Source organism: Cervus elaphus, chromosome 20 (genome assembly GCF_910594005.1).
Source record: "Cervus elaphus chromosome 20, mCerEla1.1, whole genome shotgun sequence".
Taxonomy (NCBI): Eukaryota; Metazoa; Chordata; class Mammalia; order Artiodactyla; family Cervidae; genus Cervus; species Cervus elaphus.
This window is the reverse complement of record NC_057834.1, coordinates 40,875,860-40,889,286: the sequence shown is the minus strand read 5'-3', so window position 1 is coordinate 40,889,286 and position 13,427 is coordinate 40,875,860. Positions and strand designations below refer to the sequence as shown.

Sequence of the window (13,427 nt, the reverse complement as noted above, 5' to 3'; positions counted from 1 at the left end):
TCCTCAAAAGTGTTCTTTGTACACTTTGTCTCTAATTCTCCTTTTAACCTAGTCAGTCAAGCTTTTACCTCCACCTCTTTACCCAAATCTTCAAGGTCCCTGTTGACTTTCTGGTTGCCAGATACTGTGACTCCTTTTTCGAATGTTGAGATTAGCCTAATAGAAAAGGATACTGACAATGAAAACTGAGCTGTTGAAACCAAAGCAAAGTGTTAGCTGCTCAGTGGTGCCCAGCTCTTTGCGACCCCATGGACTGCAGCCCACCAGGCTCCTCTGTCCATGGGATTTGAAACCAAATCAGAGAAACAGACACATTCCAACAACTGTTAGTCCTGGCCTGTAGGTGGGGGTTTCCTGGTGCCCCCTGGGGTTCTGCAGTACACAGCCTGTGCAATCTGAGTAGAGGCCCTGATTGCCATTTGCAAAACAGTAATTATGATTTTACCAATACTGTCCAACCAGAAAAAAAATCCAGAGAAAAGGGTAGATGGTAAATTGATAATAAAACTGCAACTGCCATCTGCTATCCACGGATTATTTTGTGTTCATCAAAATAGTCTACTTTCTCTTAATTAATTGATATAAATTTGAATGCAAAAGTAAACTTCAGTGAATAAACTCCTGTATGTTTTACACATAGTAGTCCCAACATAAGATTTTATCTGAGAAATGGTTGTAGTTGTTAAAATATTTTAAAGTTTCCACAGAACATTAAAGATTCCACGCTATATAACTGGGTAGTCTATTAAAAATAATTGCAAGTTATATTGTTCTTTATAAAATATAAATGTCATTGTGATATAAATGATATTTTTTACTATTTTTCTTATTAGCATACAAACTAAGTTTAAGAAAATAACATAACTAACCAGTGAAAACCATAAAGTCACTCATAGATTGTCTGACTTGGGAGCGCATGACCTTTAACTTGGGCATTAATTCATGTGTAGAATTTCTGGCTAATCTCTATCTTGATATATGTTGTCTAAAGGATGGGAAAATGCAATAATATTTCTCTTATTTTTCAATATCAGAATATACTTGAAATACTATTCAGTGTTATTAAACATTAGGCATTTTACTACACAAATTTATTCCTCTTTGATATATTACTGAGAAAACCAATTTGTGGAATCTTCTTTTTTTCTTCTTTAATATAAGGTTTTTTTGTTTGTTTAACAGAAGGCATTATGTGTATTTCTTAAATAAAATTAAATGCGTTCTTCCATTATTAAATTTAAAAATATCACCTGTGCCCTATTCAAATAATTTTGGGAAATGTAGCTCTGGAGCAATGTTCATCAAATTTCTATTACAAAATAACATGTGCACTTCACTAATCAATTAGTACCTATATTACTGGGCTAATTTTAAGTACGACCTAAGGCAAAGCAAAAAATTTAAACTTACAAGATTAGATTATTATAAGAAACACTTCCTCTTTGAGTCAGGCTGGACACCCTTCAATGTTGTGCAGAGTCTTCTTTGGGGACTAGAGTTGGAGACTTTCAGCCCTGTGAGCTGACAGATACGTTTCAGGCGTTGATATCTACTTGACCACAAGAGGGCAGTGGTAGGAAGACAATGGGCTATGCAGGGAGATAAGACCCTCTTTTTACAAGCTAGCAGGTGGCTTCCAACGTGCTTCTGAGTCTCGTCTGGGACCTTTGAAAATGACAGCATCATTTATGACAATCCACACTAAGATGGTTTATTGGGAAGGTTAGATGAAATAATCTATTTTGAAATGGTTTCTAAATTATAAATATTGAATAAAATGTTTGCCATTTGAAGTAAATTCAAGGACCATTGGCTATTCATCTCATTTGCTTTTTGTTTGACTTTATGTTAACATTTCTCTCTGCCTTTTGTTCTATCAGGTGTTTTTCTGGCTTATATTTTCCTTTTCTGACTTTTTTTTCTTCTGTGTTTCTATCTCCTTAACTGGCCACATCTAACAAAGCTTGCTGACTTCTAGGCACTTAATGGGCTCTGTGTAATTCTCATGACAATTGTAAAGGGCACGTAATCTGCCTTCTTTTTATAGACTAGGAATCAGAGTTTCAGTAATTTGTTCATGGTCACAGAGCTGAACAAATTTTAGAAGCAAGCTTTGATCCTGGGCTGACTGTAGCAATGGGTTCAACCAGGTTATAGGAACCAACCAGTAAGTTAGAAAAGGGAAGTTCAATATAAGAATCATTAACAATAGTAAAAGAAAGAGTTCAGTTCAGTTCAGTCGCTCAGTCATGTCCAACTCTTTGCGACCCCATGGACTGCAGCATGCCAGGCCTCCCTGTCCATCCCCAACTCCCAGAGTTTACCCAAACTCATGTCCTTTGAGTCAGTGATGCCATCCAACCATCTCATCCTCTGTTGTCCCCTTCTCCTCCTGCCTTCAATCTTTCCCAGCATCAGGGTCTTTTCAAATGAATCAGCTCTTCACATCAGGTGGCCAAAGTATTGGAGTTTCAGCTTCAACATCAATCCTTCCAATGTAGATACAAGATATGACAGAGGCTAAGGAAAAGTACTCAAAGAAGGACAAGCTTGGAAGGGATCCACGTGATTGGAAAATTTGTTTCAGCCAGCAGGTAGCAGAGGAGCTCTCTGGTTTAGCCAGACCAAAGCTGATCTGGAGTTGCCAGGCAAACAGACCACCTTCCCAGTGCAGGGCAAGGGGGGCTTAAGAACCTGTGTGGCTTGGGTCTGCCATGGGCGTCCAGGCCACAGTAGGGGCAGGGGCCTTCAGCACATGCCAGCAGCTAGGAGACTTGAGAGGGAGCTGAAGCTCTGTGTGGAAGTCCACCACCCCCTTTCATCAAACAAGGCTGTGTGCACTTGGGTCAGAGGGGACTTTGGTTTCAGGGTGAGAGGGCTGAGAAAAAAGGTCATCTTCATGTGGAGACAGTAAAGTGGCCCATGACTGGGGCAAGCACCTTCAGATGTCCCCACACTCACCTGTACCTGCCCTGGTCCCACCTTCGTGGAAACCACAGGAAGCCCCTTCCTCCTGTAACGTCTCTACAGCACCCTCTATGGAGAAAGTTTAACATTGTGCTCACTTTTATGGAGAAATGAGCACGATGTCCATCGTTCATCATAAAGCATATATTAAAGCGTGCATTTGAAGCCAAGAAGCAATAAATTAATAACTGACATAGTGGTGTGTGTGTTCTCGCTCGCTCTCTCACACACACACAGAGACAAACACACATTCACACACACCTTTGTTTCTTAGACAAATAGACCACATCACTGTCCTGGAAGGACTTACACTGGAGACAGTGATTGGATTCACACCTCAGTAAAGCAACTGAAGAGGCAATCTTATTTCAGTACTGTAAGGATATTTACATCCACCAGGGGGCAGTAAAGTTATCAGTTCAGTTCAGTCGCTCAGTCGTGTCCTACCCTTTGCGACACCATGAAACGCAGCACACCAGGCCTCCCTGTCCATCACCAACTCCCGGAGTTCACCCAAACCCATGTTCATTGAGTTGGTGATGCCATCCAACCATCTCATCCTCTGTCATCCCCTTCTCCTCCTGCCCTCAATCTTTCCCAGCATAAGGGTCTTTTCAAATGACTCAGCTCTTCACATCAGGTGGCCCAAGTATTGGAGTGTCAGCTTCAGCATCAGTCCTTCCAACAAATATTCAGGACTGATTTCCTTTATGATGGACTGGCTGGATCTCCTTGCAGTCCAAGGGACTCTCAAGAGTCTTCTCCAACACCACAGTTCAAAAGCATCAATTCTTCAGTGCTCAGCTTTCTTTATAGTCGAACTCTCACATTCATACATGACTCCTGGAAAAACCATAGCTTTGACTAGATGGACCTTTGTTGACAAAGTAGTGTCTCTGCTTTTCAATATGATGTCTAGGCTGGTCATAACTTTCCTTCCAAGGAATAAGCGTCTTTTAATTTCATGGCTGCAATCACCATCTGCAGTGATTTTGGAGCCCAGAAAAATAAAGTCAGCCACTGTTTCCACTTTTTCGCCATCTATTTGCCATGAAGTGATGGGACCAGATGCCTTGATCTTCGTTTTCTGAATGTTGAGCTTTAAGCCAACTTTTTCACTCTCCTCTTTCACTTTCATCAAGAGGCTCTTTAGTTCATCTTCACTTTCTGCCATAAGGGTGATGTCATCTGTGTATCTGAGGTGATTGATATTTCTCCCGGCAATCTTGTTTCCAGCCTGTGCGTCCTCCAGTGTTTCTCATGATATACTCTGCATATTAAGTTAAATAAGCAGGGTGACAATATACAGCCTTGACGTACTCCTTTTCCTATTTGGAACCAGTCTGTTGTTCCATGTCCGGTTCGAACTGTTGCTTCCTGACCTGCATACAGGTTTCTCAAGAGGCAGGTCAGGTGGTCTGGTATTCCTATCTCTTCCACAGTTTATTGTAATCCACACAGTAAAGCTATGCCTTAAACTAAATTGCAGCAGCAATGCTTGGTTGTGAATTACCTGGAAATTCTTATGCTACATCATAATCTTGAAGGGCCTTCTGAATTCTGGTTATTGATGAGGTGAATTGGAGATGAAGAGAAAAAGGGACAACCACAGTCATCTCTGGGAGTAGTTCTTCCTGATTGGAGTTTGTCAGGTGGACTTGGGAAAAGAATGTGATACTTCTACCTCTTAAAAGTGAATCATGACTGAGAGGAGGTATTGGGTTCACCAAAAATGTTCGTTCTGGTTTTTCCATAACATGAACGAACTTGTTGGCCAACCCAATTCTTCCAAAGTGCAATGGAGGACAGATACAGGCTTGAGGTAAAGGCTGCAGCTTTAATATTGCTTCCCATTCACATGGAGGGACTCAGGATCCTTGACCACACCATTCAGGCCTTTTACAGATCCCAGTAAGCTGATGCAAATTCAGAGGTTATTCACAGATTGTTTAGAATAATGAAGAATAGAGATTCCTGTACTTGTTCTGCTGCTGGTGGCAACTGACCCCAGAGATAAAGAACTTGCTAAATGAACTGAGGGTGGTTCCAGAATATATGCCTGGTTTAAGGACAGCACTCAGGATAGGTGGAAGGATGGACAGGGGACTTGCCTAAAAGCCTATTTGCATAGCGAGCACTTTCATTTTTGCTTGTAGCTCTAAAATGTGCTAATTATGTTTCAACTCAGGGCTTATACACTACTTAGAATGTGACAGTTCACCATAGCAAACACAAAGGCTTTTTTAAAAAAACATTTACAAAAATAAAATAAAATAAAAAACCATTTACATAAAAATTATTTGTGGCTGAAATCTAACAAGGTCAAAAGCACACCAAAAGATATTGTACATATCATTGCACAAAAATGGGCTAATTTCCCCCATATAGTATGCACACCACAAATCAATAATAAAATTATCAACAATCTAATTAAATATTAGACAAACTGCATAACTGGACAGTTTCCAACTAAAGAAATATTATGACTCCTAGACAAAAGAATTGAGCTGACTTACTAAGAAAAACCTCAAACCTACTCTGAATTATCAGTTTTACTTATTGGATTGATAGAGTGAATGAGTTCAATCATGAATTCATTGTGTGAGTTTGTGGGGAAACATGAAGTTTTAGACATTGTAAGGAGTGATATAAAGTCGTGAAACATTTATAGAAGAAAAATTGACAATGTCTGTCAATTTTATCCTCTGAGGAAGCAACTATACTTAGGGCAATGAATTCTATGTCCATATTCCCTGAGGCATGAAGAGTGTGTGGTGTGTTATTGTAGTGTCATTCACAAGAGCCCAAATTGGGGATTCCCGTGTGTCTCTGCCTTCCTAGGTGGCACTAGTGATGAAGAACCTGCCTGCCAATGCAGGAGATGTAAGAGACAAGATTTCAAGCTCTGGGTGGGGAAGATCCCCTGGAGGAGGGCATGTATTTTGCCTCCAGTACTCTTGCCTGGAGAATCCCATGGACAGAGGAGCCTGGCAGGCTACAGTCCATAGGGTTGCACAGAGTCGAACAAGACTAAATGATTTTGCGTGCATGTGTCTCTATATTATTATTCAGGCTGCAAACTGAATGAAGGCCCTTTTTATGTACTGAAACCCCCAACTTATTGAATACATTGTGAGAAAAATCAGTGAGCAGGACAATGTGGAGTTTCCTTTCTTATTTTGTTAAAAGAAGGGAAAATATACATGTTTTTGTATGCTTTTGGCACATAAAATATCCTGAAAGGATATCTGAGAAACAGATCACTATTGGCTAAAGGAATTGTAGTAGCAAGGAGGAATTGCACATTGTATCCCTTCTACCTTTTGGGTTTGGAACCAAATGAATATATTATAATAGTGGATAATATCAAAGGAGACTTGCTGGAAGCTAGGCCTCAGGGACCAGAACACAGATGTGAGGGACCACAAGGATTTGTTCCATTAATGTTTAGTTAATAAATTACTATTAATTACATTAATCACTAGTTCCTACAAGGTGGCCTCAGTCTTTCTCACCACCAATATATTAAGCTTCTCTGGGTAAGGAAGATGATCATAACCATCCCTAAATTTGATGACGGAGGCAAAAAGAAAAACATAGAAGGTAGGAATGGGACTGTGAAGGCGCACATTCTGTTAGTTTGGGTGATGTTTTGAGAACCAACTTTTAAAAAATGGGTTTCTCACCTTGGGCAAGTGAAGCTGGGAGTTACAGCCGAGACCATGGCCCACAAAAATGAGTAACTGACAATCAGCTTTCATACATTCAACCAATACTGTTTATTTCCTATGTGTCAGGCACTATTCTAGAAGCTTGAGTCTGCGGAGAAAAAAAAAATACTTTGCCCATTTGGAGATGACATTTTGGTGAGAGAAAAAAGACAATAGCCAAAAACACAGCAAAGAAATTATATGTAAAATATATTGTATGTATGTAAAGTGTTACCAAGGAAAAGAAGATAAAACTGTCTAAGGTGATTGAAATGAGGGAAAGAGTGGCAGATTGTAGTTTTAAATAGGAGGAGGAGTGTGGTCATATTTCAAATAGAAAGCCACTTATAAACAAAGACTTGAAGGAGGTGAGGGAGTCAGTCATGAAGACTGTTCCAGCCAGTACAAGCGAAGGGCCCTAGGTGGAGGTGGGTGGTGTTTGTGCTGGGAATGTACTGGAAACATAGGAAAATGATTAAAATAGAGCCCTTGCCCCGCAAGGGATCCCTGTTTCTCTCCGTTTGAAACCCCTCAGTGACTCTCCTTATCCTCAGGTTAAATCCAAGCCCTTCCCCACAGTGTACGATGCTCTCATCAGAACAGCATCCACCCGCTTTCCTGGCTTACGTCTGCTTTCTCCTCCATGCGCCAGTCACACCCAGCTTCTCCCCTACCCAGGCCACGTTTATCTTATCCATGTATGAGTCTGAATGCCTTCACACATCTCCAGGTCCCACTCCTTATCTTCGGCTGCCATCCAATCCCTGCTTGAACGTCACTCCTTCCTGAAAGCCTCCTAGACCCCAACCCTGAGCCCGTGTGGTCCCACGGCCCCCCGTGCCCTCCTGCCATCGTTCTCATCACATGGTATTGACCCCTCTCCCGTCTCTACACCGAATTAGAGCAGTTTTGAGAACGTGAACGATTGGCTTGTGCACCTCACATTCAGGACACAGCCTGGTAGACAGTGGACACAATACATATGTGTGCGTTAAGCTTTGGTGATTGAACAATTACGGGTTCTCGCGAGAGCTCCCTGTGCCCTTCAGGGAAGAAGAAATCAAGAGGAGCCCTGCGATCCAGTCAGCAGGGGGCGCTGGTGGGTCACAATCGCAGAATCTCAGGGCGTGACTATGACACGCACACATGGCGGGTCATAGAGGCTAAGAATCTCAGGATCTTGACACAAGCAGGGAACAGAAACCATTTGGCTTCTGATCATCATGGACTCACTAGGCTGCTGAGCAAGGGGCATATCTCCTGCCAGTCCAGGGAAGACAGTTTCCGGAAGCCAAGCTTGAGAAGCACGAATTGAAAAGGGACAAAAAAGAAGTGATCAGAGCAGGTAACCCTGCCTGTCTTCCTGACTTTCCGTTCGTCCATTCATTCATTCCTTGGTATTGAAGGCTACATAGTGTCATACAGTGTTAGATGGCGAGAACAGTGGCAAGCAGGACAGTGAGGATGCCCCTGTTCATCAAGCAACACATCAGAGAAGACAGACGATTAGGGAAATCATGGTAAAAAGGTAGCGAGAAGTTCAGGGAACGCCAAGAACTTATATCGGAGCCACAGACCCTGTGAGTTAGGGACGTCTTCCTCAAGTGATGTGGAAGCTGAGACTTCAGATTTGAGTATAATTTCGTGAGTGTAAGGATGGGGTGTTCTAGGCCATGGAAAGAGCAGTACAAACGTCCAGACAGAGGCCAGCAGAATTTAGCAAGGATCTGCTCGGGGCCAGTCTGACAACACAGAGGAACAGTGGCTGGAGATGAGGTGGGCTGGTGGGCAGAGGACCCACAGAGGGCAGCCTCGCATCCTCCAGGCAGAGAAACAAGGAGAACACTGGAAGGCGTGGGGCCTGACGGCCCTGCCCTTTCCCTCCCCTTTAGTGCACGGGACTCATTCCCAAGCTGCTCTCCATCTTTGACGTCTCTGTCTCCAGCGGGGACTTGTTCTCAGGACCCGCCCAAAGAGGAAGTGCTGGGAGGGGTTGACTGGGAGCAGCCAGGTGAACCCTCTGGTCACTAGGATGAGAACTGCTCCTCTAGAAACAGCCCAGCCTGGACTTGGAAGGGTGGAGCCTGACATACTGGATTTCCCAGTGGGCAGGAGGCCCTCAGCTGTCAGTCCAGGGGCCCTGGCTGCAGAGGGAGAAAGGTGAACCACAGACCCAGAGGAGCAAAGAGAGAATGGAAAACAGTGACAGACAGAGAGGCAGGGGGAAGAAATTGTGAAGAAAGCAAAACATGCTCAGAGAAAAGCAATGGAAAAAGTTTTAAAGGGCTTACCGTCTACCCCACCATCCGCTCCTCACCCTCTTCCAACTCCACCTCCTTTTCCCTGATCTCAGGTCTGGCCCCTCAGGGGACAGAGGGGACAGGTTCAGACAACAAGGAGCCTGAGTCATATACCAGGCTCCCAGTGCACACACACACATGCACAAACACCCTCCAGGGCTGCAGGACACCCAAGTACACACAGACTTTCTGTCAAACAGCTTCAAAGACCATAAAGGAGGCAGAGAGCAAGGCTCCATGGACCTTAACCTTCCTCTCTCTTTTCCCCCATTTTCCTGCTGATGTCTGCCTTCTGTTTTCCTCTCTGTGTCTCCTTTTGCCTTGCCTCTCCCTCCTCTTCCTCCCAGGCAAGTCAGGGCATGGACAGGGCAGGTCTCTGTCACCTCAGCCTCTCTGCAGCGTCTCCTGACCTGAAGGGAGGGACTGTGTGACTTGTCTCCTACTCCCACCCCTTAGGAACTCTGGTCCTGCGTCGTGTGCTTAAAACTAAGCAGAAACCTCTCCCCGGATGACAGAATTAATTCCCGAATAACTGGCAGGCATAGAGTCACAAGGGAATTAAGGCCGACACCCTACTCCAGGAGTCAGTTTTGCCTCTCAGGTGGGAACCTGCCGCTGACACAGTTGAGGCTGCAGCTGGACGGCCAGGGACTTGGGAGACGGTGGAGGGTGCAGAGGCAGTGTTGGGGGCCCTATGAGGTGATGCTTCCTTCTCATGTATCTTTCACTCTGGTGCTCCAGCTCGGGAGGTGCACAGCATAGTGGACCCCAAATGGGAGTCACTTCAGTCTGTCCTCAAGACACACAAGCCGCACAGTGACAGCCCCTCTTCAGGCACATGCTGGGGACTCCCTCCCACAGAACCCCACGATGAGGCTCTCGCAGTTCTGAAAGTGGAGGGAGAGAGGCTGAGCTGGGCGGAGGTGTCAGCCACACCTGGCTCACTGGGGCCTGGCTTGCACACCTGAGCTGAGCGAGGTGGAGCCCCAGATGAAAGGGCTGAGCTAAGAGCCTGACACCCATCATCTGAGACAGCTGAGGCCCTGGGTCTACAGCAAAGTGGGTCACTGGACAGGTCTGCCTCAGGAACCACCTAACATGAAAATCCTGCACAGATTCTGTGAACTAGAGCTGCCTTCATTGGCAAGAAGGGGTTGATAAGCCTTTCCATCTCTACTCAGGGAACCCTCAGGAAGTCTTCGTTGCAAGGGGATTCATACCTACTATACCCAGGAAGTCCCCTATCCCAGGACACAGAGAAGAGCAAACAGATGAGAACCATGGCTTTCTCAGCATATGGAGTGTTTGGAGCAGGGCCGGGAGATGGTGTGTTAGTCACTCAGTTGTGTCTGATTCTTTGTGACCCCTGTGGGTCTGTACTATAGCCCATCAGCCTCCTCTGTCCATGGGATTTTCCAGGCAAGAAAACTGGAGTGGTTACCATTTCTTTCTCCAGGGGATCTTGCCGACCCAGGGATTGAACCTGGGTCTCCGGCATTGCAGGCAGATTCTTTACCATCTGAGCCACTAGGGGAGAGGGTGGCAGATGGCAGAACAAGGGTGGGATGGAGAACAGGGAAGAATCCACTAAAAGGAGGGGCTGAGGCCAGAATAGAAGCAAGTTCCATTAGGAGCTGTTCACACAGGCTCCAGTTTTAAAGCCTGATGAACAGATATAACAAAATCTCAATTCGATGCAGCCACACAGCCATGGCCAGAAGACTCATGTTCTTCCTTCCTGTGCTTGCGCTTCTGCATAAACACACACTCATACACACACACACAAGGGCATATGAGTGTGTGTGTCTCGTGGAAAGCCAACAGCGATAACTGGTTCAGTTTAAAAAAACAGTATGGAGGGAACTCCCTGGTGGTCCAGTGGTTAGGACTCTGCACTTTCACTGCATGGGGCCTGGTTTGATCCCTGGTTGGGGACCTCAGATCCCACAGGCCGCAAACAAGAAAATTTTAAAAGTTAAAAAAAAAAAAAAAGAGGCTTATCCTTGGACGCTGGAGGCTGGAGGGTAGAAGCAGTTGATCTCAGCAGGTGTCAGATGAACTCCCATACCTAACCGTCTCCACCCTGGTGACCAGCTCTCATAGACCCACCTCTGACAGACCCAGCATCTGCCTACAGGGGTCTGTGGCCTTGTGGGATGAGCCCCCAATTGGGGTACAGGCTCATTTCCCCTCCTCCACATCTCCTCTAAGGCTAGAGGACTCTCTGTCTACGGACTCCTGTCCACTTCTAGACCATTTGTCCTGCTCTGGGGCCTCCCAGTGGCTTTCATCCATGTTCGTAAAGAGGTACTGGGCAGAAACCAGAGGGGCTGCCCCAGGGGCCATATATTGGGTCCTAGGCCTGTGGATCTAAGGAGAACATTCCTGGATTTCCTGGGTAGGAGAAAGGTGGGTTGATAAGATGCAAAGAAAAGAGTTGTTTGGGTGTTTCCTACTCCTAAAAGAATTGGAAGATTACAAAAGTCCTGAATGGTTGAGTCTGCGGACGCATGCAGGGTCCAGTTACCCTCTCTGCATTGCCAACACTGTACCAGCATAGAGGAAGAGATAAAGGTCAGAGAACTGCTTTTCTCTTTGACTTGGGAGTCATAGAGCCAGCCTGGATCTCGGCCCTCCGTGCCAAAAACAGTGGCCTCTCCATTTCCTCTTGCTGGAAGGGCCCCCAAGGCAGTGACTTCTTACTGGGGAGAACGGGAGGAGGTGGTGCTTTCAGGACCGGTCAACGAGTCATCTAGCAAGACTCTCATTGCACCTGCGCTCCTGAGTAGCACCAGACCAAGGACATAAGACCAAGCATATGCTCTGAGTGGGGATGGAAACTGCTTTGAATCTACCTAACAGCAACTGAGGTAGATCACTAAACCTCTGTCTTACTCATAGGTAAAAGGGGGTGAAAACACTGACCTCTCAGGTTGGCTGCAATCATTTATGATATGATGTTTGTGAAGTGCTCACCACTCGACTCAGACTCAATTGTCAAGGGTCATACTCTTCCTCATTAGCCAAGAGACCCCAGGCAAAATTATCACATATTCTGGTCTTTCCTTTTCCATTGGGAAATTGACTCCCTTTGGGGCTTCCCAGGTGGCGCTAGTGGTAAAGAACCCACCTGCAAATGCAGGAGACTTAAGAGATGCAGGTTGGATCCCTGGGTTGGGCAGATCCCTTGGAGAAGGGAATGGCAACCCACTCCAGTATTCTGGCCTGGAGAATCCCATGGACAGAGGAGCCTGGTGAGCTACAGTCCACGGGGTTGCAAGAGTCAGATATTACTGAGCAATTGAGCACAGCACAGTGAGGAAGCAGCTCACTGACCCGAATGAAAGCCCAGCACTGTGGGACTGGGTTCCCTCTGAACATCTTGGCCTGATTTCCCAGCCCTTGTCTGTGTCATTGCTCAGAAAACTGGTGTATCTGGGGGTCAAAGAAGGAGTGAGGGAATGCAGATAGCCAGCTTTTTCTCTGAAAATCTTTTTGTTCTAGGACCCCCAAAACTTGAGAAGATGTGTGACCAACCAAAGTGCCACTCAAGCTGCCCGCCAAAATGCAGTCCAAGCTGCCCGCCAAAATGCAGTCCAAGCTGCCCGCCAAAATGCAACCCATGCTGCCCACCAAAATGCAACCCATGCTGCCCATCAAAATGCAACCCATGCTGCCCATCAAAGCCGTGCTGCTGTTTGGAGCCCAAGCCTGAGTGTACTTGCCTTAATAAGGAGCCCGATCCTGCTGCACCCCAAACTCAGAACAACTCCGAAACCCAGCAGCAGTCCCAAAGCCCAAAGCAGGGGCCCAAAAGTCCCCGGGGGCAGAAGTAACCAGACAAGTAGATTGTCCCAAACAAGTAGACAGGCCATGCCCACCACCCAGCGGCGTCAGGCTAGACCCACCTTTAGAAAAGCTGTTTCTCAGTGACCACCATTTACTTTCAACCAGAAGCCCCTACCTCCCTTCAGAACCCCCCACCCTTGTGAGGCCCCAGCTGGAAATAGGAGGTTGAAAAAGCTAGAACCATCTTGCCTAGTGATCCTGATATTAGATAGCACAAAAATAAAAGAGCAATAAAGAAAATCACCTCTCTTTCCTCCTTTACCTGTGAAACCATTGAAACCACCTCACTTGTCTGGCCTAAGCCCAGGAAAATGTGCTATGCATGTCATGAAGGCACCCAGGACCCAGAAAACCAGAGTCTGGAAGCACAAGGCCTCTGCTGAGCCAGAATTAGAGTGACTGACTCATCCTGGTTTTAAAATGAAAGTTCCATGTTCAGGAATCCCTCCAGTCCCAGGAAGAGGGGGGTGGAGGTGGTCAGTCACCCTAAGCGAAGGAATTCCAGTGTCCCTGGGTCCTGGGGCAACACATTTGAGGTCAAACCAGCAAAAACACATGCCAAGGAGTGACTTCCCTCTCTCACCCCCAAGATCTTCCTAGA

The 13,427-nt window shown here is 45.8% G+C and overlaps 1 long non-coding RNA gene across 1 annotated transcript; it reads left to right on the top strand.

Moving 5' to 3' along the window:
* Positions 1 to 7,842: 7,842 nt before the first annotated feature.
* On the top strand, positions 7,843 to 13,066 carry LOC122677149. Its single transcript, XR_006335722.1, has 2 exons — positions 7,843 to 8,022; positions 12,482 to 13,066. It is a non-coding gene; the product is annotated as an uncharacterized LOC122677149 (long non-coding RNA).
* Positions 13,067 to 13,427: the final 361 nt, after the last annotated feature.